Source organism: Rhinolophus hipposideros, assembly GCF_964194185.1.
Source record: "Rhinolophus hipposideros genome assembly, chromosome: 4".
Taxonomy (NCBI): domain Eukaryota; kingdom Metazoa; phylum Chordata; class Mammalia; order Chiroptera; family Rhinolophidae; genus Rhinolophus; species Rhinolophus hipposideros.
The window spans coordinates 49,865,439-49,889,913 of record NC_138050.1 but is presented as its reverse complement, the minus strand read 5'-3'; the positions used below and the strand labels follow the sequence as shown (position 1 = coordinate 49,889,913).

General features: G+C 38.6%; 1 protein-coding gene across 6 annotated transcripts in view; it reads right to left on the bottom strand.

The window, feature by feature from the left end:
• Positions 1-24,475, bottom strand: part of CSGALNACT1 (chondroitin sulfate N-acetylgalactosaminyltransferase 1) — a 299,253-nt gene that overhangs the window by 144,875 nt on the left and 129,903 nt on the right. For 2 of the 6 annotated variants that reach the window (XM_081045537.1, XM_081045536.1), the window contains exons 1-2: positions 11,863-11,911; positions 10,888-10,982 (exon numbers count right to left, since the gene is read on the bottom strand). The gene's annotated coding sequence lies outside the window, so the exon portion shown is untranslated. Of the gene's footprint in view, positions 1-10,887; positions 10,983-11,315; positions 11,682-11,862; positions 11,912-24,475 lie in introns of those variants that run through there. The other 4 variants (XM_081045540.1, XM_081045535.1, XM_081045538.1 and 1 more) reach the window with 2 other exon arrangements.

Sequence of the window (24,475 nt, the reverse complement as noted above, 5' to 3'; positions counted from 1 at the left end):
TCATTGTCTCTAGAGGTTTCCTGAAAGAACAGTGTGGTGAAAACATTCATTTCAAAACACGTGTGCGTTCGGGCCTTCAGGGCCGGAGTGCAAGGGAGGGGCAATCTTTGAAAACCGACTCCACTTGGAGATGAGTTTAGAATCAGGTGATGGGGATCCTAGTTCCCACTTCCCCCCACCTCAGAGGCAACTCAACACTTCTCTAACTTGGTCTGAATATAAACAAACATAAGGAAAAATGGTAACTACCAAGCTGTGAATGAAAATGAGAGTGTGCACACATCACCGAACTTTTTGGGATACAGTTGCCAAGTGTGTCCACCTTGTCAACAATACTGCAAACCTCCTTCTATAAAGATGATGCGACAGAAGCCCCGCATGCTGTTATTCTAGGAGCTGGCGGTAAGGGCATAAGTACCTGTGTGTTACAGGAGACATCCTTAAAAGGGAGGTCCCTTCCAAGTCCGGGTCAGATAATGCCACAGTTACCAAGGGGCATAGCTTTTTTCTCTGTGTTCCCCACCACAGGAGTCAGAAATTGAAACTCTCGACACCAGCAACAGACATTGAGCTATGATCGGATTCATATTTGTACTCGCTTGGTGACCAGCATTTCAAAAGCACAACAACCAAAAAACAGCCACAGACAGGGTACTCAGTCAGGGATGACAAAGATATTAATATCATAATACTACTGCCCTTAATATATTCTAGCCAGTGAGAATTTGTTGCAGACATTACTTCTGTAAATCGTTATTTGATTCTGAGTAACATGAAATTGAGTTTATCTAAGCGAACTTAAAAAGAATCCAGTAACTCACATCTTACCAGAATACTGATCATCTAAGTATAAGTATTACACATAAATTATAGTGTGCCCAGGCATTCAACCAACAAACTTGCTGAGTGTCTCCTATCACCTACAGTTTTCTAGGAGTTGGAAAAACAGCAGTGAACAAGAAATGAAAAACCCTGCCCTCCTGAAGCTTTTATTCTAGATCTAGGAACACACATTTTTAGCAAGATTTGGGGGTTTCTGTCATTTCCATTTTCTTTCAGGGTTTATTCATGATTAGAACTCCTATCTCCCTTTGATCCCCCAAATCTTGAATTGTTGGAGCTGAAAGAAATGTCTTCAGCAGCTCTGTGCATGGCCTGAATTCCAGGCAGGTGGGCAGGAGACCTAGATGGTAGTTGCTGTGTTTGTAGGTATGACCTTGGAGGGTCCCTTTCCTTCTCTGAGCCTCGGTCTCTTCAGATGTTAAATGAGGACTGGATTCGAGTGTGACTCAAGCACCGTAGTCTGGAGGTGTATGGAAACGTAGTTGGGGGATGGACGACATTCTGGTTGACACAATGGCTGAGTGGGCTCAGGAATGCTGAAGATCCTGCATGTCACAGGACAAGCCCAGCCCAGGTCACAGAGCTGGTGAGACCGAGCTGGGGCAGGACCAAGATCTGCTACACTCAGTTTGGAGCCCTTTTCAGGACATCATGTCATTCCATTCTTTTAAGGATTGTCTAGGGTGACATGCTCCCTGATTTCCGGTACTTTGAAATAGGCCGGGTAAGGCAGTTGGAGATGGCTTGAGTGGGACAGCCGTCTGCCAAGATCCTCGACTCAAATCCTCAGACTGGCTAGAGCAGGTCACCTCTAGTTATTGTTCTAAACCTGCCTAGATTTTCAAAACATCCCCTGATTCCTATCAGGAAAGTCTTTTCATAGCCGAAACTCAAATACATAAAATTATTATGTCACCTAGATCTAATTTCTACGAGGATCTAGCTAATTTGCACAGCTACTGTATCTTGTTACACAAGGATGTAAATCTCATTACAACCCTGGTTTTTAGAAGCTTTAAAGCATTCTCCAAAGCCGGAAGGGGATAATGCTAAAATATTTTACAAGCAAATCATTAATCCATAGAAAATAAGTAGATTGTGGAGAGATTAATAAGTAAACCAAACCAAAAAAACTTAAATTAAAAAATCTTATCAAATAAACAACGTAGTTAGACAGCTATTCTTCTATTCACTGGTGAGCAGGGTATGATGCAATGCTTTCCAAGAGGTAAAAATCAGGGCTCTCTACCTGAGATGTATCAGAAATGAAAGATGGAATTTTCATCTTTTGTCAGTTAGGCTGAGATATCTCTGCCTCCTGTCCATGTGTGCTGAAATTATAATCTGGTTCCTTACAGTTCTTTAACCACGACCTTGCCCTTAGGGCATATATTTGGGTGGCTGAAGGCTACAGAAGGATTATACACATCTTCACAAAGATTCTTATCCCTAAATCGATGGTTCCCAAACTGTGCACCAAGGCAGTGCACCAAAGGGAGTTCATTGTTGTGCTTCAGAATATTTTAAATTTTCAAGCAAAGCACTGTGCTATTAGACATCTGTTGGGTATCATGCAAACTGCTAGCTCAAGGTAGTCACATTTCAACATTAGCTCCAGCTACATTTCTTTTGATGATATCACATCTTTGCGAAACTACATTTGCAACCGTTACTGTGATAAAAAGCAACTGCTACAGAAAATGAAGCAGTGGTGTCTAATCCGGTTCTTAAGGTTTAGGAGCTGTGCAATGCCCTAGAACACACCCCATTATTGAGTAATTGTGGTTAAGAATGAGATAAAACTATTTTTCTTTCAATTTACTGATTTTTTTTTTTCAAACAGCTGCTCAGTTTTTAGGACATATGCTAGTGGACCTAACTACCGAATGAAAAAAAAACTGTTGGCCATTTCTTTTAGTCAAGGGGTGTTGGAAAAATGAATGAGGCACTAATGACATCATGAACTGAAAAAATTAAACCTTTGACCTAAACATCTTGGTCACGTTCCAAAACAGGGTGGGAATAGGAAAGTTTCTTTTTCAAAGAGCAGATATTTGGAAAAAGAGATTGGCTCCTGGGCCTCCTCCTTGAGCAGTCACCGTGGCTGCAACAGCTGTAGTGGCCCCTGGGAAAGGGTCCAGAACTTCAGCTCCCCAAGTTGTATGGCTACTGCCACCTTTCTGGAGGGTTCAAATATGGGAAGGATCTGGATTGTTCCCAAGTGTCCCAGAAGACTCAGCTACAGTGGCTCAAGGACCACGCTATGGGCTCCTTACAGACAAGGACGGCCACACTCCTCCTTGAATCTCCAGCACCTTGCAATGGCTGGCTTATGGTGACTATCCCAGCCAACATTTGTTGAATTAACTAAGTAACCAATGAACAATTGAATTCTTTCAATTATGCAAGCTGGGAAAAGCAAAGGGAGAGGGCCGTGATCAGAGATTTTTATTATCCATTTTAGAATAATGTAAAAGTTTATATCATGTTAGTTCATATTGAGACCAGTATTGATTGCATACCTACTATGGGCCAAGTCCTTCACAAATATTCATCTCAATCCTTACAACAACTCTAAAAGATTCCATGCATTCCATCTTTCAGATGCAGAAAGTGGAGGGCAGAGGGGTTACATAACCTGTACCCACTCACACTGCCAATGACACTGAGGGTCCAATCCTGATTCTAGAGCCCCTGTGAAGCTAAAGTGCCTTTGCTCTAGAAACAGTCAAACAATGACCCCCGACACCAAACTGCCCAATAACAAGAAGGGAGAAGAGCCATGGTCATAACCAAGTGTGCCCCTAAATTAAAGAAGAAATTCAGCAGAGAGGGCATGCCTAGATAATACGTTTAGTCTGCTTCTAAAGAGAATTAAACTACTTGAATAATCTTAGGAAGATACCAAGGTGTAGACTGCAAGTTACCACACTGGTGGCCATGTATTTTTGGTTTTGTTCACCAAACCAAAATGAGACAATTGGTAGCTGGAAATGAGAAGTATGGTAAATAGGATAACCAAGAAGTTATTTTTCTGATGCACTTTTGACTCTTCCTCAAAGTGAATAATTTTCTTTCGTTCATATAATTTTTGGTCTCAACTTTATCCCATGATTTTATTCAGGAATAAATTAAGAGACCTTCCTTGAGGGGCAAGGTGTAGACTAGCAAAAGAACTAAGTAGAAAGATACTTTTTGAGGGCTCAGATACTTCGCCATACATTTTACCACCTTCCTTACCAGAACAGCAGGAGGTTCCATTCACTACTCAATCATATTCATTCATTAATATTTTATTCAGTAAACATTTGTTGAGCATCTACTCCGTGCCAGGCATTGTGCTAGGCACCGAGGATGTAAAGTAGTCCCAGTATGGTCCAGGACCCTCAAGAAATCACAGGCTAGTTAATAGGAAAGAAAGGTAAGAAAGTCAAATGGCAATAACACCATTTAGTGAGTGCCATAAATGGAGAAGTTAACCCAGAAAGTCAGCCCAGGGGGAAGGGGACCAGGAAGCAGCACCACCTAAGCCAACTCTTAGAGAATGAGTAGGAACTGCCTAGTCAATGAGCTTGGAAGGACATCCCAGGGAGAGGAAAGAGCAAAGGCCCTGGACCCAGAGAGAGACTCACGTGACTCATGCTAGGGAGTCACGTAAGGTTTGGCATAGTTGGCACACTGGAGCCTGAATTACCCTGGAGGTGCGGAGATGCCATGCGTGGATTCCGAGCAAAGATGCACTTAGAAAGGCCCCTGGGATGGCAGGGTGGAGGGCAGTGAAGGCAGGGAAACAAGTTAAGGAGAACACAGCAGGAGTCCAAGTGAACAGCAATCAATAAGGGCCTGAGCGAACTCCAATCCCAGATGATGGAGAAGAAAGGAGGTGGGCAAATTTGAGAAGAATGGGTGAGCAGAATGAAGGCACTTGGCGACAGATCGCATAAGCATGTGGAATGAAAGCAAGGAAGTCAGGGGTGCCTTCTGGATTTCTAGCTCAGGTAACCGGGTAGAAGAAGGAAGATTGGGCTGGTGACTGAGGTAAGAGCTTAGCTGGGAACACAATGAGTGGAGGATGCTGGTGGGATATGAGGAGAGATGGCCAGAAGTTTGCAACAAGGACAGTAATGTGAGCTGGGGGAACGAATTTGGAAGTCAGCAGTATGGATGAAAGTTTGCAATTTAGACTGGAAAAAACTACACAGATGATACAGAATGAAAGAACAGAAAGTATAGAATACTAAGGGAATATCAATATGTAAGTGATAGGAAAGGGGATTATGCAGGAACATCCAGAGAAGTAGGGGAGAAAAACTAGAAGAGCTTATTGTCACATTATACAAGCCAAAGGAAGTGAGAGTTTCAAGAATAGTGGTCATATTGTCAAACACTAGAAAGAAATCAAGTCACACCTGATATTCATAATCTGGCTTTCTACGTATTAAAAATAAGAATGAAGATGTCTTAGATCAAATTACAGGGAGATGAACAATAACACTGAAACTGAAACACACAACAAGGACTTCAGGGGAAGAAAAGTTAGGTGATCATATAACGTAAAAACAACACAACCAGCCCACATATAATCAACTAATCCGCTCACAGCTACAGTCTTCATTCCAACTTTAGGTCATGACTCAAATTAGGACAATTTTCCAAGGCTATAAGCGTTTTATTTCGCTTTGTTGCAATAAATTATCACAGAAGTCAAATATTAGAAAGCACATGATGGTACTCAACTTTAATCCTTCCCTGCACATTCCCACCCCCACCCTCACCCATCAAGACCTCTATTCCTTGGCATATAGCCCACGGATTTGGAACAAAATTGACTATTCAAATATTTTGTAAACTTAGGAAACACATTTAATGACACAAGTAACCCTGGCTGCAAGTTTTTATTATACTGTATATGAGATTTTGGTTCTCCTATCAATTCTGTGGGAAATTCTTCTAATAGATTCCTTTCCTGTTTAAGTTGGCCTAGTTGATTTGTGTTCCTTGCAACCAAGAATCCTATTAAATAATATTCAACATTTTAATTTGCCAACTAATAGAATTTTAAATATTAACAATCATTATATTCTAAAAGTACAGATATTATATTTTAAATTTTAATACATAACAAAAAAGGCCAAAACCTCAAAGTAAAGGTTATTCCTTTAAAGTAAGTATTAACTCTTAGAAAACATCACCGTATTTTTCTCATTTCCTTGCAGATGACTGACACCTTCACCCAAGACTGATTCCAACCTAAGAATTGGCATATTTGGTAACCACAAAGTGCATTTAAAGCTTAATACATAGTAAGTCACAATATATGTTGATTGAGTTGAAACTATGCAACTCTTTATCAAAATACTTAAGTGTAAACATTAACCAATATTTCTAATTACCACGTATTTCTAAAGAACTTCAGGAAAAAAATTGAAGTGTCAACTTGGATTAGTTCCCAGTAGTAGAGATAAATTTTGTTTTTTTCTGGTGGCCTTGACCTTATGATCATGTTTGTAATGTTATAAAATCTGAGTAACAATTGAGCTGGAAGTTTCCAGAAGGTTAACATTCTTTCTTTTACCCACCCTCCATCTCTAATTTTCACGCTCACTTTTCCCTCAAACCCTTACACACAGCTCCATCAGACCTTGCCTTCCTTTCTCAGCAAACATGTCCCTAGGCTGATGGGATTCAAGTTTTGCTTTAAATTCTTCAGGAAAGATATTACGTAGTAGTTCAGAACTTTGAGTAAAAAGAACTGCTTCCTAAGTGTCAGCTGAACATTTTGAAATTGTGCTCTTTCAAGCACCAGAGTGTAATTTACAGTTTTAAGTCATGATTTTCCACATGAAAGGTCCATTAGTGTGATGAAAAAAAAAAAAGAAATGACTGAATAGCTGCTCCTTATGAGTAATCAAACCAAACCCTGGAGTTTATCATGCCCTCTGCCTGTGACAGAGCAAACATTTCTATTCTTAATCATAAAAATAAATTTTTAAGTATCATACAAGTATTTCTGGATGAGTAATAAGATCCTATTATCTTTGTTGACAACAAACAGGTGAGGAAGTGGGTAATTTTGAATCAGATTTTAATAGCAAATTTAGGCAACAATAAGAAAAGGAATAACAAGGCCTAAAATTAAATTCCAAAGATCTTACCAATGTAAATACAGTTTGTGTTTATTACATAATACATTTTCAAATAAAAAGTGATTTAAAAAATCTGAGCCAATGAAAAAGCTCAAGGAAAGAAACATCCCAAAATCAAAGAAATTCCTTTTGATTTTTTCTTTTTTAGTTTTAAAAGGATTAATTACCTTTTTAAAGCAAGGTCTTTGACTTACTCTTTGTTATGTGTAATTATGGTAAAATACACATCACAAAAAATTTACCATCTTAACAATTTATAAGTATACAGTTCATTGGTGTTAAATATATTCACATTATTTTGTAACCAGTCTCCAGAAATTTTTCATCTTGCAAATTTGGAACTCTATACCAATTAAACAACACTCCATCCGTCCCTCCTCTCAGCCCCGGGCAGGGTTCCTCCATGTTGTAGCATGTGCCAGGATTCTCTCCTTGTTCAAGGTTGAATACTATTCTACTGTATGCATATTCCATATTTTGTTTATCTATTCATCTATCAATGCACACTTGGGTTGCTTCCAACCTTCTTTGACTTACTTTTTAAACAACTTATTTAACTAAGCAGGCACTGGTACTGGAGTCAGACCACCTGGGTTCAACTCCCTCACCTCCATGGTAACACAGAAAATACAAAGGTTAAAAAGAAAGAAGGTACAGGAAAGATAAGTACATGGCGAAAGGCTCAGCAAATTAAAACACTGACATTGCTAGGTTCTGATGAGAGTTTTCAGATGCCAGAAATTTATTCAAACATTTGTTTGTCTATATGAATATGAACAAACATGCCTGATGCTGAAAATGCAGAGACAGTGCCACCTTTGAGGGCAATGATGACTGAAGGACAGACTTCTAACGGGTAAACACTGTAAATAATAGGGAAAAATAAGGGGGCACAATGGTCCAGCCCCGCCTCTAGGCTGGGGCTCTGGAAAGCCTTTCCAGAGCTGAGGCCTAGCGAAGGAACAGAGTCAGGAGGGCACAGAGGAGAAAGGTACTGCAGACAGAGGTCAGCAGAACAAGATGAGGAGGTGACAGAGTGAAGCATGGGCTCGCAGGTGAGAAACTAACTTGATGGAAAGGGAATTTCAATAAGCAGAGCACCAAAACAGAATAGAAGAGACAAAAAAACAAGGCTTAATGAAGTGTCAGTTAATAGGAAGAAATGAAAACCCACTGGAAGGTACGCATCACTGGACACCCATTCTGGTGCCAGTGGTACTCTCCAGGCTGTTGGATGTGCTACTTTCATCTGCGGAAAACAAATTGTGGCTCAGGAGTATAAATTAAAATTGAAGCAGCAAAAGCTGACACTCATTAAAAGCTTACAGTCCCTTATGTCACATCTCATTCCATCGCATGGAAATATTTTTAAAAAGCTAAAACATGTCCAAAAGAAGGCAGTTTATAAAATACAATCTGATCCACTCAATTCTATGGTTTTTCAAATATGAGCAACTTCCAAGTTACCACATTATAGTTTTATGTTAGTATTTGCTTATAATACCCCCTTTATTCCCCAAAAAGACTGAATCAGCTACCATTGTTTGTTATCTGGTAGTCGTACTTCATGGGCTCATAGAACTGCAAAGACCTACAAGGTTATTGTCTGCAAAGTTTCTATTCCCCAGAAACTACGCAAGGAACTAATCAGACCACCAAAATGAGCACAAAGACATCCACATCATGCTTAGGGAGAGTCCAGGAGACCATCATGCAAACAGTAACGATAATGACATGTGCCAGTACAGAAGAACGTGGAAGGGGCCAGAAGAATAAGGGGAGGCACTCTCAGGTTGAGGGCATCCCTCTATTCACTTTTCCATTCACTCACTCACCCATTCACTCCTTTCTTCAGTGCTTCGTAGGCACCAGAAGCTGTTTCTCCTTGATAGGAAGAAAGGAATTAAAGGTGTAAGGAAATGGGGATACATTTCAGGGTAAGGAGAGACAGGCAATGCATCACCAGGGCACAGAGTGAGGGTCAAAACATGGAGAGCAGCAATTCGCAGAGAAAGCACCGTGGTGGAACAGGCTCTATGAAGGACGTGTGGAGGACACTCTATTGCAAACCTTCTCTGGCCTAATGCTGTCAACTATTTGAATCAAACAATCAAATCTCTCCTTGTTTGGATTCCATGACCACCGTGCACTGGTGTGGATTTTCTGCCTATCAGAGGACAAAACAACCCTGTTTCTCTTGTCCCAATTTACACATTTGTTTCTTGCAGGTCTGGTGAAGATCCGCTGCTGATGGCCCACGCTCTGAGTCTGTAGGGAACTCCGGCAGTAAGGGGCAACTCTTGGGAAACTGGCTTTCCCAAGCTAGCACTGCCAAGGTGGAGCCTCGGCTCCTTGGCGACATGCGTCTCTGCACAAGGATCCACAGCCACTAAAACCCAGCTTGGGCTGGACAGCTCTGCCCTCCTGCCACCCAAACGTTCCCCCCGTCCTGCTCCTCTAATAGCTTCCTATAACTTTGCATTTGCCCCAGACGACCTCAGTCAGCTTTTGATTGCTTCTCTACTTTGTAAAGTTTACTTTGGCTCTTTCTTACTGTCATCTCAAGGGTTTAAATATCATGGTCTACATGGTGCTCTAACGACACTGTTCTCCTCTACATCATCCAAAGCATTCACAAAAACAGTAAACATCACAAGACCCAAGATTAGAACAATTCCCTATGGCCCCCAAGTTGGCTCTGAACCTCTCAGGCCTCTTAGCCACTTGATTTTCTACTCACTAAAGAATTTGTGAAGAATTATTCTTTGGTTATTTTTGTTTGTATTAACTTTTGGCCGAGATTGTTTTTATTTTTCTATTCTTAGTAACTAAGATGCAATCCCTTTTAAACTCCTCATACTCTACTGTTGTAGTACACCATAGTTCATTAATACAAAATCAAATGTTTGGACTTCCACTCTTTTATCTTAATCAGCACAACAAAAGGAAAAACAAACAAAAAAAATACAAAATCATGAACAAAATCTCTATAGAAATATGTTAAATGAAGAGGAAGAGTGAAGGGAGTTTCTTGAAGGTATGTATATGCTGAGCACAGCTTACCTATTTTCATTTTTATGTGTATTGGCTAATTTTTAAAGAAAACTAAAAAGATTTACTCTGCTAAAGATAGAAATCATATATATAACTTTCCATTTCATACTGTTGCATTTCAACATTAATGATGTCCCTAAGGTTTGTTTTCTCTTTAAGTTTAGTCTTACCAGATGTAATAAAATATCTTATTGCAGAGAAACTAAAAATTACTGGTTACAAGAGCAGAACTAAAACAACGTTCCAGAGATTTACATTTGTCCCCAGAATAAAACTAACCATATGATCCATTGGGGTACTATTCTCCAAGCATTCTAGAAAATGTATCCCTAAGATGTTATAAGTTAGAAAGCAAGATCATTCTTCAATTTCTTAGTAATAATTATTGTATTAAAATAATTATTTTGTAGAATGGTCAAAATTATGGTGCCCATCTGATTATGGGCCAAATATTTGAGAAACTTAATATTCTGTCACAGCTTCCAAAAAGAGAACAAATGCTCCAATTCACGTAAACAGATTTCAAAAAGAAACATGTCATTTCTTTAACGACATTATTGGTTTAAGTCATTTCCACTTTGAGAGGAGATAAATTCTGAAGAAGTTGGTAAAGTTAAATGTAGATTATAGGCTTTACAAAGTGAATAAAAGGATTCAAGGCGATCGAGGAATAGTATTACTTTGAAAAAATATTCCTATCTTAAAAAAATAATTTGTTATTAATCAAACTATTGAAAGTAAAATGAAATGTAACACTTTTCAGACACAGGCAGAATACTAAATACAATTGTGACCAAACAAAGGTTTGTTTCATAAGTAATTTATGCTGAACAGGCTCACTTACCTGGAAGTATCAGAAAAGAAGGTTATGGGTGCAACTACATCATTCCTCCTCTGGGTAAAAATACCTTGGCTTCTCTCCTTGAAATGGAAAGGAATCTAAAATATAAAAATAAATAAAATAAAATAAATAGGAGGTAGCCCCGGTGGATTTCCATGTCTTAACTGTAGGTGATATTACAAAACGGTAACGTTTTAAATCATTTAGGATATAAAATACAATCCATCCAAAGTATTGCCCCAAAACGCAGAATGGTATTTTCCCTCTCCCTATTTTAATGGGTAAACTACAAAATATTTCTTTAAAATAAAACACAATCCAGGTTTTAAAAAAAAAACATGGTAAAAGCCATGTAGAAGTGCATGTTAAAGCAAAGCAGTCACATTCACTTGATAAAGAACCGAAAAGAAAAAAAAAACAAAAAAGCAAACCTCGCAAGAAAGAAACGTGCCTACTGCCCACGCGCTGCGTCCTAACTCTCTGCTGGGTTTCGGGGCTGGAGCAGGACTGAAGCCAGGCTGCCAGGTTGGGGTCAAGACTAAAAGTGCTGCCCCCCTCTGAATGGACTGTGCTCAGCGCCACCACTTTTTTTTTTTTTTTTTTTTTTTATGGTTCTATGAAATGAAATGTTTTAAAATAGCAAATCCTTCTGGAAGTTCTCCCGGAGGGAAGGAAAGGGTCCACACGTTTCAAAAGGGCTGGAGGCTGGCAGGAAAGCCCAGGTCCCCGGGATGCGCGTCCGGCCCCGCAGAGCTGCCCCGCCCGGCCTGGTCCTGAGCACGGCCACTGCTGCCCCCGCAGCCGCAGGCGGGCGAGCTCGCTGCAGGGTGGGCGTGCGCACGCAGGGGGGGGCCACGGGACAGCCGCCCCAGCCCCGCCTGCCCGGGCTGCGCGTCCCCTCGTCCCCTCGTCCCCTCGCTGTCTTCCCAGCAGACCGAGACAGGCAGTGTTCAGCCACGAGCCCCACACCATCCCTACCTTGAAGGAATTCCACTGGAAGACACAGATGTGTCAAAGAAGATAAAAGCAGATGGAAAAGAGGCGCAAGCCCAAGAGGCTGGAAGCAAAGACGAGGAAAATATCCTGGAAAGGGACAAATCTCTCCTGTTAAATAAATGTTAATAATGCTACCTTCAATTAATTAATGCAGAGTTGTCTTTCCCAAGAGTTTTCATGATTTTATCTCATCTGTCTTTATCATTCAAGTAATAGCCAAACATAAACAATATGATTGTTCCCGCTTTACATGCAGGAATAAAAAAGTTGCAGAATGGTGACACACCGCCCAAGGAAAGACATAAGCTGCTCAGGTCTGCGACCACCAGCCCCCTTTCTCTATGGGGACAGCCTCCTGGTGACTAAGGCGGACCTGCCCCGTTTTTGTGTTTTCCTCCACCTCAGTTTAAAGGTTTGCTTAGAAGCAAACCTTTAAAGAGACTGTAATTGATAATTACAGTCAGTTGAAGTGCAAGGTGTATTGCTATGGAAGTTTAGAGTCCATTGTTATCCATACTGTTATTACCACTTTACCGTGAGTTTCATGTGAAAATGTGTTGGGCCAATCGATTCTCTCAGCCTCCACGGCCTGCCCTCTACTGCAAGTCCGGGCTGCAGCCCTGCTTCTTTTGGCTTTGCTCTCACAACGCACTTCCGTCTCTGCCTGGCTAATTAATCTATGTCTAAATGGAATTGCAGTTGGCAGAAAGGCAGCAATGCCAAAGTGGAATAATCACTTGGACCCGAATCTGAGTTGTTTTCCATCCTTGACAACAAATAATGTTACTCCAGAGCCTGCAGGCCATGAGTTGAAATGAGTTTATAATTTGGCTTCCAATCTCACATTCTCATTCTCCACCACTCCAATTTTTTTCTTTGTCTTTTAGAATGAAGGAGGCAGTTTTTTGAGACAAATCTCTGATGTAGTCTTTACTGATATCCCTTAATGAATAGTCTTTGCAATCTAAATAAAAAGGAGGGAAATCTACATCATTGAAAACCACACGTGTTTTAATAATGAAACTAAGTAGATTGTCAGTTCATACCTCTACATGGTCATTAATAATCTAATTTGTTCTTCTCACTTCAGCAACATAAGAGAAATGTTCAGTTTTTTCATCAACACACAGTAATCCACATTCATCCAGCCTTTAAGTGTCTGGTCTTAGCAATGCCAAATTGCAGGTTAAGAGCCATAGGATGGCTCAGCACCTCCCTCTTTTCCTGGTAAAGAACTCATTAAAACTCTGATACTTAGCTCTGGGAAGTACATTGTTTCCTTAGCAGTTACAAACATCATGTACCTCAAGAAGGTAGTCATCTGAAGCTAGTAACGGAAAAGGAAAGAGACAGGAAGGCAGAACCACTGGCAAAACTCCCTTTGAGATCACTGTGGAAGGGGAATTAGCATCATGGAAAATCACTGAATGTGAACCACAGGTATGCTAAGGAGAAGTGGGTGTGTTCAACTGGACACATCTCCCATTAGCAGAAAGGGAAGGAACCTCAACTGCACACCCACAACATGCCATATGCTGTGCTAGCTGCATTGCATATGAACCCATTTAATCCTCACAACAATGCTATAGATATGTGCACTAATATTCCCATTTTACAGGGGAGGAAAATGAGGTTCAAAGGTGTTAAGAAACCTCCCCAACTAGTACATGGGAAAGCCAGGATTTTTCTGACTTCAAAGTGAAGCTCTAAAAAGAAAAAGGAAAGCAAGCCTTTGCTTTTTCTATTATGCAACAGTGCCTTATCTGCAAATACTAGTCTTTGTGAGTACTTCTCTAGCAGAGGCAGGGACAGCTACAGTAAAGTGGTAACCTGGCAGATATGCCATCAGCATCCAAAGGCTGTCATTGGAGCAAACACTAACATTAGACCCACCCCAATCTTCTGAATCCTTCATCCTTCGTAAGAAATCACAATGACAAAAACACATTCTTGGACAAATCTTCCTGAGTATCAAAGAAATAAGCAATAAGAATGTGCTAAAAATAAAAGCTAAATCTAGGAAAGCAACTCCAGGTACATAAAGCAGATACAGTACTTTGCTTTGCCCAACCTAGAAAATAGTTCTCAATGATATTCCTCAGTCTAAATACTTGTATCCAGGTCTCAGGTCCCCTCTCCTGTCATCTGATGCTCAGTGTGTTCTAGATCGTTTGGCATAGAGACTGAGGACTATTGGAGGAGCTTCTGTGGTGGCTTCACGGGTTTTAGTTATGGTAACAAGGGTTTTAGTTATGGTAACAAGTGGGCAAGAGAAAGCAAGATGTGCATGAGAGTGTCTGGGAGAGCGTTCATGGAAAATCACGTACTTGGGTTTTGGAAATATCCCAATTGAGATTCTAAAGGTTGGGAAGCCTGCCCCACCCCACCCACAATAATAAGAATTTGACATACTACAATTAGCAGTACTCCACAAATAAGTCAGATTTTTATCATGCTAAAAGAAGACTACTAAAAATCAACTTTTGAAAAGAGCAGTTGAAAATTAGGACACTGAGATCAATAATATTTTAACAATCTAGGAACCCACTCTAATGTACAAGTAATAAGTGAAAGTTCCCAGTATTTTCATTTCCAAAGAACTTCAAAAACACAACTGGTCCAATGGTGTGACAATACCCATTATGCGCCTTAAGTTGCAAGACTTCCTCACCTTCACAAATGTAAATCCTTAAATCTTTAGTCCACCTAGACCAGGGGTGACCAAACTGCGGGCCCCTGGGCCAACTGTGGCCCGCAATCCATTTTTTATTGGCTCGCAGCAAATTCCAAAAATATATTTAGTTTACTTAAATAAACCAGGTGAGTCAATGCGTACTTCACCTCGAGTGAGTGGCCCGGCTGTTTGTGTATTTTACAGCATATGGTCCTTGGTGAAAAACGTTGAAAAAAGTTTGGACACCCCTGCTCTAGACTATATGATGCATTGATTCCTGAAATGTGAAAAATAAGGAATAATATAAAAATAATTTATAAATCAAATATATAAATAAAAATAATAGAAAAATAAGGAATAAAAATAAGGAAGGGAAGGCTAAAAAGCCCTTTCATCATCAGTGTGCCTAAAATAACAAACGAAAAGCAACAAGAGACTAGATATGTGTCTGCCAACAAAAGATGCCTAGTGAGATTTCTTTGTGCATATGCGGATAACAATGTATACCTTTTTAAATCTCGATGGTAATGTTTTTATTTGTATAAATCAATAGAGCCCTCTATGTTACAGCACTGGGAGGCAGACCAGGGATAGGGTCAGGAACTGTGCAACCAACTTTTAGAACTATCTTTCTCAAGAATATGTTTCAGAAAAGAAAGTGCCCTTGGATGCTCCACATTCCGTATCTCATGTTACTATATTCTTGACCACATTCCTTCCTCATTTAATAATTTTACTGAAAATAGTACGTTTTAGGGTACAGTTGACTTTTCAAAGTCATGAGTTCTTCCCCCAAAATGTTGTTCTCTGTTATTCCGTGAAGTGAAAAACAGGATATCTGTTTCCTGGTCTTGTGTGTACGGAAGCAGACTAAAAAGATTTCTCTTTCTTATTCGTAATCCTTCCTGTGAAGGTCACTATTATTTTCTTCACTACAATTTCTCACTCTGACAAATGGGGATAATCTCAGATACTATTAGCAGAACTACCAAGACTATGAACAAAATTGTATTGCTAAAATATTTGAAGTCTCTTTTAAAATGTATGGGTTTAGTATCACATTAAAAAGTATTATGTAATATCAGGGTTGCCAAAAAATGTACACATTTTAAGAGATGTTATCTGTCTATTACTTTTGGAAATTGAATTAAATTATGGTGGCAATGTGTAGTATGACGTTCACTCAAAAGATGGCGGTAATCAAATGAGTGCTAGTGTCACTCATTGTGTTACAATTTTGATACAGTTTTTTCCTTTCTTAAAATTTATATATATATTTTTGGCAACCTCTTTATTTTCCTTATACTCTAACGATTTAGCAAGTGCCTCCCAACCTTGGCAGAGCATGACGGCGAGGTCCCTGTTTGAGCCATTTTCACATTATCAACATGGAATCACTAACAGGATGAAGAATGAAATGACTCACATGCTAACTCGAGATACAAATAATATGCTGTTAGAACATAAAGAAAGACAGTCTAATTTGGATTGGAGAGGATCAGAGTTATATCTAGTCTCTTGGAAAGAAACTAAATTCTCTTTTTGCCATTGGTTTTAAGACCAATAACACAATCTTTCTCATCAATCAGTTAAGATGCAGACATATGGTTGACGTACCTCCATAAAAGAGAGCTATTTTCCAGCACACAGTCTGCCGTGTCACAGTGTCACTCACATGCAATTGTTCATTTTATGAGACACCCTGTTCCAATAAATTCTTCTGGGCCAGACCTGCCCCTCTTAGATATTGCAGCTGCTCGACACATGTTAGATATCATCACAGATGCCAATGAGACATGAACAGTGTTTCAGGGAGACCTGTTCAACTTAATCATGTGCAGAACTAGAGACTGGGTTTTCATCTGTTATGGACTGATTGTGTCACCTCAAAATTCATATGTTGAAATTCTAAACCCAATGTGATGGCGTCTGGAGGTGGTAAGTTTGGGCGGTGGGGTAATTAGGTCATGATGGTGGAGTCCTCGTGAGTGCGATTAGTGCCCTTATAAAAAGAGGCCAGAAAGCTAGACGGCTCTTTTTTTACCATGTGAGGATACAAAGAGAAGTCAGCTGTCCACAACCCAGAAGAGGGCCCTCACCAGAACCGGACCACACTGACACCATGATCTTGGACTTTCAGTCTCCAAAGCTGTGAGAAATGGATTTCTGTTGTTGATAAGCCACCCTGTCTATGGTGTTTTTTATAGTAGCCCGAGCTGACTAAGACATCATCTTAAATGCATTACTACAAGACTTTAGACAAGTCTATAACTTTTGAGTTTCTGTTTCCAAATCTGAAAAATAAAGGGGTTGATTGGACTAAATCAGTGATTTCAGTGAAAGAGGTTGATCTTTATCTGTTGCTTCCCCACCCCCACTGAGAATTCCTGTGTATAAGAAGATATGTTACAGATGGGAACACGCTGCACAGACAAATAATAAATATGAAAGATAACATTTAGACTTAGATGTTAAGACGAGGGAAAGGAAAGTTAAACACATACAAGCTCTTGTAAGAATTAAAGTTATGGCCTTCCTGAGAAAGATTTTACCAAGTAATTGATAACAGGTAATTTGACAGGTAATTTGACAATCAAAACCATGGGTTTGTACATAAAGCAAGTGTTATCTCCAGTTGTGGCCTTTCTCACACATAGCGGGCTGGTAGAGTCAGGTAAGCACAACTGTCCATTCAGTAAAGTAAACTCACCCAAAGAAGACACAATGCTCCAGAAGAATAGCTCATCAAGGATACAATGTCCCAGGCAACAGGGACCCTTACATGAAGCAGCTCAACAAGAACAAATCATGCATTTCAACACCCTGCACACTAACAGACCAGCTCCAACAGAACAGAAGTAGCAACATGGAGAGGGCATGAGTATGTGGTTTATAAATTCCAGGTCTAGTCCCGGTTCTGCCAGTGACTTACGGTTTGACCTTGGGAAAGTCACTGCAACATAGAAATGTGGATCTGATCATCTCCAAGTTACCTTCCAGTGCAGAAACTGCACTTACTTTTTACTGTTCTCCATAAAAATCTATCTGTTAATAGAATCCTTGTAGCATTTTTAAGGTCAGTATATACATCTCCATTATAGGCTCAGTTTTTAAATTCCTGTATTCCCAAGCTTCTCAGGCAGAGTGCTCTCAGGCCAACTGCCCAGAACACAACTTTCAGATGCAGAATGGGTAACATTTGTTTTCTCTGGCTTTATGATTCCCTCTGGCTAAATGCTACTCTCTACATTGCCAAGTCTCCACACTTCTGGCACTGAGGCTTGATCTATAGTATTCATAGGGCTGGTGACATTGTGATAGATGAAGAAATTAAATCTTTCACCAATCTTGAACGGGCATTTTGAATGGGAATTTTCATCTTCTTCCTTCCCAGATGCAAGAATGTCAACAGTTGAGAGGTACTGTGATGTTGGCAAAAAGTCATTACAGAAATGGACTTGCCTCCCAAATGCTCTCTCATTATTTTGCAAATGCATTACTTTTGTTGTATCAATTTTTTAGTTTATTCATGTTATGCTCCAGCTGAGAGGGAATTGAGAACATACTGTCCACATTTTCAAAAAAAGACTATAACATTAACAGAATAAATATTTCACCATGAAATGAAAATTATGTGTAAATATTTATATTATTGAATGTATTAAGTTAACTCATTGGGTTAAGCCAATGGAAGGATGCTTTCTTTATACTGAGAGCCAAGGAGACAAGAGAACATTTTAATCTCAACATTCAAATAAGTAGTAATAATACTGCTTATAGACACCATTTTAAAAATATGCTTACAGAATGTAAATGGGAGTTATTCTCAAGTAACCTACAATTGCTGTATCCTATTTACTATGTCTACTGAATAACAATAAAATGGAAAAAAAAAACAGGAAACATATTTCATCAATAAATATTTTTAAACATTTAGAATTTGTTTTCACTCCAGTTAAGCAAGACAGGGTAAAGAGTGAACAAAGAAATAATTATTGGAGTATTAGGCAATAAAAAGAAATGAACTGTTTGTAAACATATCAGCATGGATGATAATTATGTGAGTGAAAAAAGCCAGACAAATAGGAAACATACTATATGATTCCATTTATATAAAATTTTAACAGATCAGTGTTTGCCTAGGAATGGGAGTGGAGAGTTGGGAGGGGCCAGAAGGGACCAAAAGGGGTAGGATGGCAGGATTACTAAGAGCACATGAAAAATTTCCTGGTGATATTTATATGTTCATTATATTGATTTTCATGATGGTTTTATGTGTACAGCAAAACTAATCAAATTGTATACTAAGTTTATTATATATCAGTTATACCTCAGTAAAACTATAAAAATGATTGAGTACAGAGACAAAAATTGGGAAAAACTTTAAATAAGGAGCAGTTAAAATTTGGGAGTAATTAAGATAATCGTTGGATGAAAAGCTACAGAAACAATAAGCTACACTAGACTACTGAAGAAAGATTTCTGATTTTTGGAAGTTCAGGAGGTTTTACAATCCCAGAAAAGTCTTTCTGAGCACCTAAGGATTATGCCTAGACAATACCTATCTCTCCTTTACAAAAAAATACTTTTTTCTGTTTCCTTAAGATTTTTGACATAAATAGTTCCAACTACCCTCAGAGCAGTAACAACAATAGCTAGCATTTATTGAGGATTTACTATGAAGTAGGCCCCAATCTAATGGATTATCCCATTTAATCCTCACCTAAAAAACCTAAGAGATGGGTACTATTGTGATCCTCCATTTTACAGATGATATCGAAATTCAAAGCTGTTAAATAACTTGCTTAATATCATCCACCATCCCAGTGGTGGGTTTGGGATATGAACCCAGGCCGAGCTCCTGAAATTAAATTTCACTCCCTTTGCTAGACAAACGAGATCCTGGAACGATGCTGTTGATCGTGGTTTGCTGACTCGCACTTCTGATGGCTTAAAGAAATTGTGCATCAAACAGCTACATTTCTAAGTCTGAAGTCTAAGCTTTCACACGGTAGCAGCAGAAAAGGTCAGTAATGAAGTGATGGTGGAAGGTAGGGGGAACTGCAGCAAGGTGGAGCGGGAACAATAATGGCCCAAAACCAACAGACTTGGTTTTGCCCGTAACTGTCAACTTGGGTTAGCCATTTCTCCCGAGTCTGTGTCCTCTTTGGTAAAATTAAGGGTTTAGATTAGTCAAATTCTAAGACTCCTTCAAGCTCTGTGATTCTGCCAGTCTACTTTGGGGGAGTACTCCTTACATTTTGTAACTTGGGTCAAAAATTTTCCATGACACCAAACACATTTCAGATACAGAGCTTCCTCCATCCCCTGAAATACCAGGATGCCTCCCACACATAGCAAATTCCTTCATTATTTCCCAAAGAGTACTTTGTTCCCAAGGGCCAACCCTAAAGGAAAACGCAAGGCAAAGAAGGAAAGTCCTTAACCAGGAGTCGCCATGTTCTCTCATGCACGCTGACAATCTTTTTCACTTCAAAAACATTACAGAGGTGGTTTGGCCTTTCAGGTGATGAAAAAGATGTACCCCCCTACCCAGCGAGCAGCTCATTCCGTTTTCCCTGTGAAGCTTCTGACTTGAAGTGAGCCAAAGTATTTAGTATGTTATGGCTATAGGTGACAGACTCCATTTATTTCCATTCCTATTGGTTCTCTAAAGTGGCTATTCTCTCTTTGCACGAAAAACACATCATTTTCTCTTTTTAAATGATAGATTTTGTGACCCTTTGGGGAGACATAAAAATAAGAGCAACTAAATAAGGCAATTGTAAACCATTTCCGCACCTATAAAACGTTCTCTTTTATCACAAAAGAAAAGAAGAAAAAGCAGCTGGAAAAAAAAAATGTAGCTGACAGGGAACTTGATATCTTTAAGAACACCTTCTCTCATGAATTTTCATCTTCATATTCTGGGGTTTTAGCTAACTTAATTATTTCTGGGATAAGCATTTCTCAAGTGTGATAACTACTTCCACAATACATTGCTGAGGCAAACTCTTAAAAATATATATAAAGAATATAATGCCTATATTTTTATAACTCCAGCTATATATCTGCTCTACATTTTTATTCTGTATTTTATACATTATTCCATAGGTACCCTGTTCTACCTCAGAACATACTTTTTTTTTGTTTTTACTTTATTTTTATTGACTGATTTAGCAATCATTATACTACAGTAGTTTCCCCTTATCTGAGATTTCGCTTTCCTCAGTGTCAGTTTCCCACAGTCAGTCAATCTCAGTCTGAAAATACTAAATGGAAAATTCCAGAAATAAACAATTTATAAATTGTGGGCTATTCCAAGTAGCATGATGAAATCTCAAACTGTCCTGCTCCATCCCACCCAGGACATGAACACCCCTCGTCCAGCATCTCCACACTGTGTATGCTCCCCAGCCCCTTTGGTCAGTTAGTAGCCATCTCAGTTATCAGGTCGAATGTCATGGTATCGCAGTGCTTGTGTTCAAGTAACCCTTATTCTACTTAATAATGGCCCCAAAGCTATTCACATAACTTTTATTACAGTATATTGTTATAACTGTTCTATTTTATTATGAGTTATTGTTGTTAATCTCTTACCGTGCCTCATTTATAAATTAACTTTATCATAGGTATGCATACTTGGACAATTAAGTTCACTAATCCTAGAAAAAGTGCTACATACCTCGTTGCTGAATATCACTACAGTCACTTTCAAAGTACTCCCTTTGGGAAGCTATGAACCAACACCAGTGCCTAGTTCGCCCTTCAAAGCAATTTAGGAACTCTTTTTCTGGAATGGCCATCAGTACTGTCATTGTATTACCCTTGATGTCCTGAATGTCATCAAAATGTCTTCCTTTCAATATTTCCTTTATCTTCGGGTAAAGAAAGAAGTCATTGGGGGCCAGATCAGGTGAGTAGAGAGGGTGTTCCAATACAGTGATTTGTTTACTGGCTAAAAACTCCCTCACAGACAGTGCCGTGTAAGCTGGTGCATTGTTGTGATATAAGAGCCATGAATTGTTGGTGAAAAGTTCAGGTCGCCTCACTTTTTCACGCAGCCTTTTAAATACTTCCAAATAGTCAACTTGGTTAACTGTGTTTGTTCAGTTCGTACAAATTCATAATGAATAATGCCTCTCATATCAAAAAATGTTAGCAATATCATTGCAACAAGTTCACAAACTTAATTGTCAGACCTCATATGCATAAGAAAAAACAATATATATATAGCGTTCAGTAGTATCCATAATTTTAGGCATGCACTCAAGGCGTTGGAAAGTATCCCCTCAGATAAGTAGGGACTACTGTGTAATAAACCAAAAATTAAGATACAGATCACCCTTTTCCCACATAAAATCAAAGATTTACAAAATTCACATCCAGCCTTCATCATTGCACAAACATAGGTTTTACCTGGTTGTGTTCACTATGTGCACACTATTTTCTAATTTTTTGCTCAAATTTTCCATATAGCTACTTAGTCCATATATCTGTCATTTTAAATGGAGTGATATTCCATTGTTTTGCTAAATGGTTTAATTAGTCATCTTTCAGCTAGTTGTTTCCATACGTTATTATAATCCCGTCAAGCATTTTTGAATACATAAATTTGTTTTTCCTTTTTGAGCTATTTCCTCGGGCTATAATTTGAAAAACGAGATGAACAGTTTAAAGACCATAATAAGCTGGGTAATTTTTATTATACATTGCCAGGTGGCTCTCCAAAAGAGGTATTACCAATTTGAAATGTCACGAGAAAAACATGAACCTAGCTTTTTCTTCATAGTCTCTAACACTGGGCTTTCTGGGTTTTATCTATTTTAGAGTGATTTCAAAAGAATGATGTAAAGTCTTATAGTTCTTTGAATCTGTCATATGTTTGTTTTATAGTCTCTTACTGCCCTTTTGGAAAACTATGTATTGATCACCTACTACACGTCAGGTGCTTTATATGCCTTATAACCCTGACTGCCTCATAAATCTACAAATTTATTTTCACTGAGGAAACTGAGTCTCAAAGGTTAAGCAATGTGCACAAGATTCCAAGGCTCATATGTGATGTTGTCAGGATTCAAACTCACTATTTACTTCCTGTGGATTCTCCATTACATCATCCTGCCTCATAAGCACAACCTTTAACCATCTTGACCGTTTTTATTTTCTTCCCTTTCTTCTTTTTTAATTGTTATTTATTGAGGTATAAAATACACCGATAAAGTGGTTAAAGTACCCTCATCTTAAAAGTGTAACCCAATGAATTTTTACGTACTATACATGATGTAACCACCACATGGATCAAGATACAGAATCTTTTATTAGCTTAGGCCTTTCCTTTCCTTTCCTTCCCTATTCTTTTCTAACATAGATTGGTTTTGCGCTTCTCACTCTATATAGGGCCTTGTACTGAAGCAATGCAAATAGTGCTAAATAAACTGTTTAATTATTAAAGGCCAAAACTAGAAGTGACCTCAGAGATTAGGTGTTCCAATCTCTTACACTTCCAGGTGTGGAAACTGAAGCCCAGAAAGAAAGTGACTTATCCAGGATCTAACAATTCAGAGCTATTTCTGCCATACCATGCTGCCCTCACCATGTTGCCCTCCACCCTTTACATGAAAGACATAGTAAGGGATAACAAAGAAGGCAGAGTGCATACCAGAGAAAGGGGGCCTACATAAAGATTTTTTTATTATTATCTTTATTTTAAGTTAGTCTTGAAGTAACCAAAGGATCAAATTAGTGGAGAAAGACTCATTAAGCTGACCATACTGTAAAACGCTACTTTTTTTACATAAAAGTATCAACACCTGAAATTCAATGAGTTTTGCCCTTCAGCGTAGTCTACTTGGGAGGAAAGACATTTATTCCAATAATGTTCCATTGCTCAAGACTTCTTTTGAACGCCTCCTTTTAGATGAACTTTCAGAGCTAATTTGAGTCAAACAAACATACCAATTTTAGTTTTAAAATTAGCAATAACAGAATAAAAACTAGATGTGTTTCTTTTAAATCACTACGGGGGGTGGGGGGAACAAAAATAAGAATTCATATAACAAAATCACCAAGTCTGTGATTTTGATTACGGAATCTGTCAAATATAACAATAAATGTGAGTGGATTAAACATCCCCAACAAAGACATAGATTCTCAACATCCAATTATAAGCTATTTATAAGACAGGCCTAAAACCAAAAGATTCACAAATCTAAAATAAAAGGAAGGGCAAAATGTATCCGGAAAACACAAATGAAAAGAAAGTTTGGGTGGCAATATTTCTATGAAACAAAGTAGAATCTGAGGCAAAAGAACATTTAAGTAGACAGAGAATACGTGAAAAATTTCAACTTCACTAATAATAAAAATTCCACTTTGGAAAAAACACTTTAACTTTTCAAACTGACAAATATATTTTAATTGTAATATTTTTATCACTGAGGGTAGAACCAAATAGACACATCCATATGCTACATTAAAAAGACAATAGGGAAATGGTCAATACAGTATGGATACATATAATGGAATAACATGTAATGGCTAAAAGTCATGTTTTTAAAAATGTTTAATGAATGGCAATATACTCATATAATACTAAGTAAAAGAAGCATATACAGGAGGACTTCAATTTGTCTTAAATAAAATATACATGTGAGATATTTTTCAAATTAAAAAATATATATACCAAAATAATACTCCAGTTAAATTAAGGGACATCTTTAGTTTCTACTTTCCCCTATGAGGGGGAAAAAAAAGGGATACGAAGTCCAAGATAAATGAAAAGATAGGATGAGGGGACTTGGCTTCCTTAAATGAATTCAGGCATTCAGACTTCCTGATAGACAAACTCCATCCCAAGGCACTGAAAAAGGAGTCGGAGAAAAGATTTTTTTTATATTGGACTAGTCTTCTAAACCTTCT